This window comes from Dipteris shenzhenensis, chromosome 14, assembly GCF_047967505.1.
Source record: "Dipteris shenzhenensis isolate YYH24624 ecotype China chromosome 14, Dip_SZ_1.0, whole genome shotgun sequence".
Lineage (NCBI taxonomy): Eukaryota > Viridiplantae > Streptophyta > Polypodiopsida > Gleicheniales > Dipteridaceae > Dipteris > Dipteris shenzhenensis.
This window is the reverse complement of record NC_141609.1, coordinates 43457724-43463723: the sequence shown is the minus strand read 5'-3', so window position 1 is coordinate 43463723 and position 6000 is coordinate 43457724.

Here is a 6000-nt window from a genome sequence, read left to right as displayed (position 1 = left end):
ATCTTGTTTTCTCTCTTGTGTATGAGATCCTGTTATCTATTGAGCACAGACGTTGTATTATTTTCTTACATGGTATCAGAGCCTGGACTCTAGCAAGAAGATTTGGTAGTGTGTTTCTGTTTGCAAGCAGATTGTGAGAGATGGCCCAACCCACAAGATTGCGAATCCCACCGTTTGGCGAAAGCGGAAAGTTGGACGGCTCTAACTATCCTCTCTGGAAGTTCAAGATGAAGCCATCCTAAGCGCATATGAGCTTTGGGACACTGCTACTGGGGTGGATGTGAGGCTGGTTCTGAGACTGGATCCAGCCAATGCAGGAGAACAAATAGTACCAACTGCAGATGAGATTCTCGCATGGACAAGAAGAAATGCAGATGCGTTGTGTTCTATTGTCTGCAGTGTTAGTGATTCCGTCATGGCGTTAATTCAACATGTCACCACAGCGGAGGAGGCATGGATGGTCTTGAAAAATCAGTATGAGACCACGAATCAGATGCGGATTCAAAATTTAGAGACTCAACTCACGAACGAGAAGTTGTTTGAGTCTGAAGCGGCAGAGAAGTTCATCACAAGGGTGAAGAATCTGCGCGATCTGATGATTGCGATTGGCATCACCATCACAGCGAGAATCCAGCACGAAGGTGCATACGGATTCTCCCACCAAAGTACGACGGTCTTGTTATGGCACTGAATACGCAGAACACCAGCAAGAATCTAGCACGAAGGTGCATACGGATTCTCCCACCAAAGTACGACGGTCTTGTTATGGCGCTGAATACGCAGAACAGAAATCCGCCCAACTTTGAGTATTTCAGTGCGATGCTTCTAGAGGAGGAGATGCATCAAAAGATGAGGACTGGAGAAGATTCAACTTTCTGGACCGGATCAAAGAAAGGTAAGGGTAAGGACTCTGGTAACCCATCTTCTTCTGATGATAAAAAGAGAAAGAAGAAGATCAAGTGCTTCTATTGCAACAAGGCAGGGCACAAGTAGAATGAGTGCCGAAAGAAGATTGCAGATGAGAAGAACGGAGTAAAGAAAGAGTCCAGCAACAACGCACAGGCAGTACCAATAGAGTTGTTCGTAGCAATTGAGGAGATTTGCACATATGCAGTTCATGTACCTGCGGATGAACCTTGGATTATTGATAGCAGTGCATCACGCCACATGACTAGTCGGAAGGATTGGTATACCTCTCTATAACCGGTAAGGAATAACATCATGGTAGCAGTCGACAATGATGCAAAACGTCCAGCAAAAGGAAAAGGTACGATTGCTCTCAAGTCTAATGGAGTTGTAAAATAGTTAGCCGATGTTCTTTTTGTGCCTTTTTGTGCCAAATATCTAGAGAAACTTGTTGTCCATTTCTGCGATCACGGATCGGGACCTCAAAGTTCAATTCAATAAGAATGGTGCACAGATCCTGGATCTTCAAGGAAAGGTCGTTGGTAAAGGTACACGGCGCAACAACATTTATGAACTCTCAGCTTTTAGTGCTCGAGTGGATGTGAAGAACACTAAGCTGTGGCCTGAGAGGTTTGGTCATCTAAACCTTAGTTCTTTGAAGGAGATGCATAAGAGTGGAATGATTGCAGACCTACCATAAATTTCAGATCTGCCCGATGTATGTGAAGCTTGCATGATGGGCAAGCAGCATCGGTAGCCCTTTCCTAAAGAGGCCAACAGAGCAAAGACTCCTCTAGAGCTCGTTCACATGGACCTTTGCAGAAAGATGGAGATGGAAGCTTTGGGTGGTTCCTTCTACTTCATGACGCTGATCGATGACTACAGTAGAAGGATATAGATATACTTCCTGAAGACGAAAGGCGAGGCGTTCAGTAGGTTCAAGGAATGGCATGTAATGGTCGAGAAAGAATCAGGGAGGAAGGTAAAGAAGCTAAGAGCAGACAGAGGTGGAGAGTTCACATCGATTGAATTCGAAAGTTACTGCAAAGTCACAGAATCAAGAGGTAAAAACCCCCGCCACATACATCACAGCAAAATGGAGTAGCAGAACGCAAGATGCGTGTCATCTGCAAAATGGGCTGAAGTATGATGAAAGGGAAAGATTTGCCAAAGACTTTTTGGGCTGAAGCATGTAACACTGTAGTTTACATCCTCAATCGTAGCTACATGAAGGCTGTGAATGGGATGACTCCACTGCAAGCCTTTTCTGGTAAGAAACCTTCAGCGACACATTTCAGAGTTTTTGGATGTGACTGTTTTGTGCATGTCCCTAATGCTACCTAGACCAAATGGGAACCGAAGAGCCGGAAGTGTATTTTCTTGGGCTACAGTGAAGAGGCGAAGGGTTATCGTCTCTATAACCCTATTAGCAAGAAGGTAATTGTAAGTCGCGATGTGGTCTTCTCAGAATAGCCGCATCAATTGGAGGAGGACGCTTCCTTCCGAGACAACCAGGACCAGGATATCCATCCAGTACCGCCACCAACAGCAGACCGAACTCCCCCAACGGTGCTTGGGAGGATTCAAGACAAAGAAGATGAAGAAGAGCCCGCAAAACCACAATGGCAATGGCCATTCCCGAAGTGGGTAAAGTAGCTCTTGGATGGTAGAGAACCCATTGAGGAGGAACCATCCGAACACCATCGGTCCAAGAGATTAGAGGAGCAAAGAAGGGCGCAGAAACACTTGGTCAACTATGCTTTGATGACAGCAGTGATCCGTGCTGATGAACCCAAGTGTCTTGAAGAGGCACAGGGCGATGATAAGTGGATGGAGGCTATGCAGTCGGAGTATGGCTCCATAATGAAGAACAACAATTGGGACCTTGTGGATCAACCACCAAAACGCAAGGTAATTGGAACCAAGTGGGTGTACAAAATCAAGTACAAGTCCGACGGCACGTTGGATAAGTACAAGGCTCGACTCATGGCAAAAGGATTTGCACAGGTACATGGTTTTGATTATCAAGATACTTTTGCTTCCACAGCTTGAATAACCACAATTCGCAGTGTTTTGGCTTTAGCTGCCCAGGGAAGTTGGCCCGTGTTTCAGATGGATGTGAAATTTGCCTTTCTAAATGGAGATCCCAAGGAGGAGGTATACGTGGAACCACCACCAGGTTTTGAGATCCTCAGTTCAGAAGGTCAAGTCTGCAAACTGAAGAAGGCACTTTATGGGCTGAAATAGGCCCCACGAGCATGGTACCAGCGAATTGATGCCTACTTTCTGTAAAACGGGTTCAGAAGGAGCCCATCTGATGCAAATTTGAATATCTTTAGAGGAGGCAGGTGTATGATCGTGGTCCTTTATGTGGACGACCTTGTCATAACAGGGAACCATGAAGAGAAGATCTCGTAGACGAAGCATTTGCTAGGAAGAGAGTTTGAAATGACAGAGCTCGGATTGATGCATTTTTGTTTGGGGATTGAAGTTTGGCAGGAGCCGAAACAGATCTTCATTTCATAGCTGAAGTATGCTGGAGAGATACTGAAGGCATTTGGCATGGCTAAGTGCAAAACAGTTGGTACCCATATGGAGGTTGACGCGAAGCTCTCAAACGAGGATTCATTACCACTGGTGGACGAAGCGAAGTACACAAGGCTTATGGGTAGCTTGATTTACCTGTGCAACACACGCCCAGATATCAGTTTTGCGACTGGTGTACTAAGCAGGTTTTCCAATAAGCCTCAGGAGAACCATTGGAGGGCAGGGATGCGGGTGCTGAAATACATTAAAGGCACACTTGATTATGGCATCACCTATACCAAGGGCAACATCTTGACCGGATTCTATGACTCAGATTGGGCAGGAGACGTGGACGGCAGGAGATCAGTGACAGGGTACTGTTTCTCACTTGGATCTGGAGTTGTGTCATGGGTCAGCAAGAAGCAACCCATAGTTGCTCTTTCTTCTACCGAGGCCGAGTACAAATCTGCATGCTTTGCTTCTTGCGAAGCAGTGTGGTTGAGGAGGATTTTAGGGGATATGGGTGCAGTGCAGAACAAGCCTACGCAGTTATCATGTGACAATCAGAGTTGCATGGCGATTGCAAAGAACCCGGTGTTCCACGCTCGCACAAAACACATTGAGATTCAATATCACTTTGTATGCGAGCTGATCATGGATGGAGAGGTCGACTTGGTGTACTGTCCGATACTGTCCGACTACAGAGAATGCTGCGGACATCTTCACGAAGGCTCTTGGAAGAGACTTGCTGGAGAGGCATCTTCATCGATGGGCTGAAAAAGTAAGTTCACTTGTGTGTGGACATTGAGGGAGGGTGTTAGATATCAATGCTCCACTCTCATGTAACTATGCGGAAACCAGCTAACTCTACTTGTAAGCCCCCCATATGAGGAGAAGGCATTTGAGGAGCTCGATTATCCGGTAGGTTCTGGTTTGGACACCAGATGGGAGCCATGTGTGGCATGATGGCTGGACTCAGATAGAGGTGGCACACCGCCAACTAGGCTACATGCAAGTGAGGGAAGGCATCCCTTGATTGACCGCACTGAGGGTAGATGGAGCATTTCTCGGGGCAGCCCACTCTCGGGTTGTGGGGCCCGTTTGGAGCCTCAGATGATCCCAGATGGCTATGGGGCAAACGGTGATCGTAGGTGAGTTGCTCTATTTTGCGCATTGGTTCTATCGTATGGTCAGTGGCCTATTTCGGGACTGACCCCTAGTCGACCGTTTTGGGCGGACTGGGTCGGCCACCCAATTGAGCCTAACCGACTACGACTGGTGGCTATATAAGAGCAAGCCCGTGAAGCCCATTTCATCACTGGCTACAGCAACCCTGATTCCTTAGCATCCAGCCTCCGTTTTCTACTGTTTCTAGCATACCATCGAAGCTTCTTTCACAGGAGCACACGGTTGGGAGGCAGGGCCATCTATTGTATCAGTTCTACAGTAATCAAATTTTTGATTCTCCATACTATCTTATTTTCCCTCTTGCGTACGAGATCCTGTTATCTGTTGAGCACAGACGTTGTATTATTTTCTTATAGTCTTTGCTTGAAGTTATAGGCTTACGTGTCTGATGATAGTTTGCAGAGTATTTTGAGCTACTTAGGTATCTATGAAGGAGGTGCAATGTTTCCATGGAACCTACCCATCCAACCCAATCATCCCCTTCAAACTCCTTGATATATATCAGTTCATGTCATATTGAGCCGCAAGATCTTCTTTCAACAACGTATCAGTCTTCTCTTTGGCACAAACCATGGCTTGGGGAGATTATGGCCTCTACTGATCCTTTCCTTCTCCCTATGCTAGAGTACAATATCACTTGGGATGTTACCATCTTCATTCTCATCTAAGGGAGGAAAGAGCTTGATTCTGGCTTGATTCTGGCTCGGCCAAATGCTAGTGAGTCCATTGAAAGCCCTTATGCACAGTGGATTGTCCTTGCTACTACAGCTGGTTGTATTGGAAATTGGTACCTGCACACAATGCTGAGATGGTTTTTCCCGATTTGGAATTCGCGTGTAATTTGACAAATTGGTGTCCATGCCTTTGGAAAATTTTCATTGTAGAGGAAGTAGTGACTCATGTGCACATGTTTTTCCACTTTTGGATCTGTGAACTCCACCCAAATAACTGGAGGTCTTGCGTCTATGGATGCATCTTTGAAGACAACGTCAGCTCCATTTACAAGGCCATCTGGTATGTCAAGGTTCCCAGGGACTATCATGTTCAACATCCCAGCAGTTATCCTTATGTTTGTGTGTTCAATTGTGAAGAGGAGCTAGCTCTGCTGGATGTTGTTTGTCTTGTATAAGTCTTATGTATGGTCTAGTCTCCTCTAAAGTATCCACCACATTACGTATGTCATGTATTTGCCTGGGGTAAGGGCTAATGTTGTGCGCTCTATTGCAACATCGTGGGCTCCACTTGAGGTTGCTTCATTTGCATCCAGAGGTTGTTCCAACTAGTTGGATGGTGTTTTGTTGAGCAATGATGCTTTGCTTGCTGCAAGAATTGGTAGAGTGCACAAAACATCAAAGGAGTTGCTTTAAAATGCAACGTTCA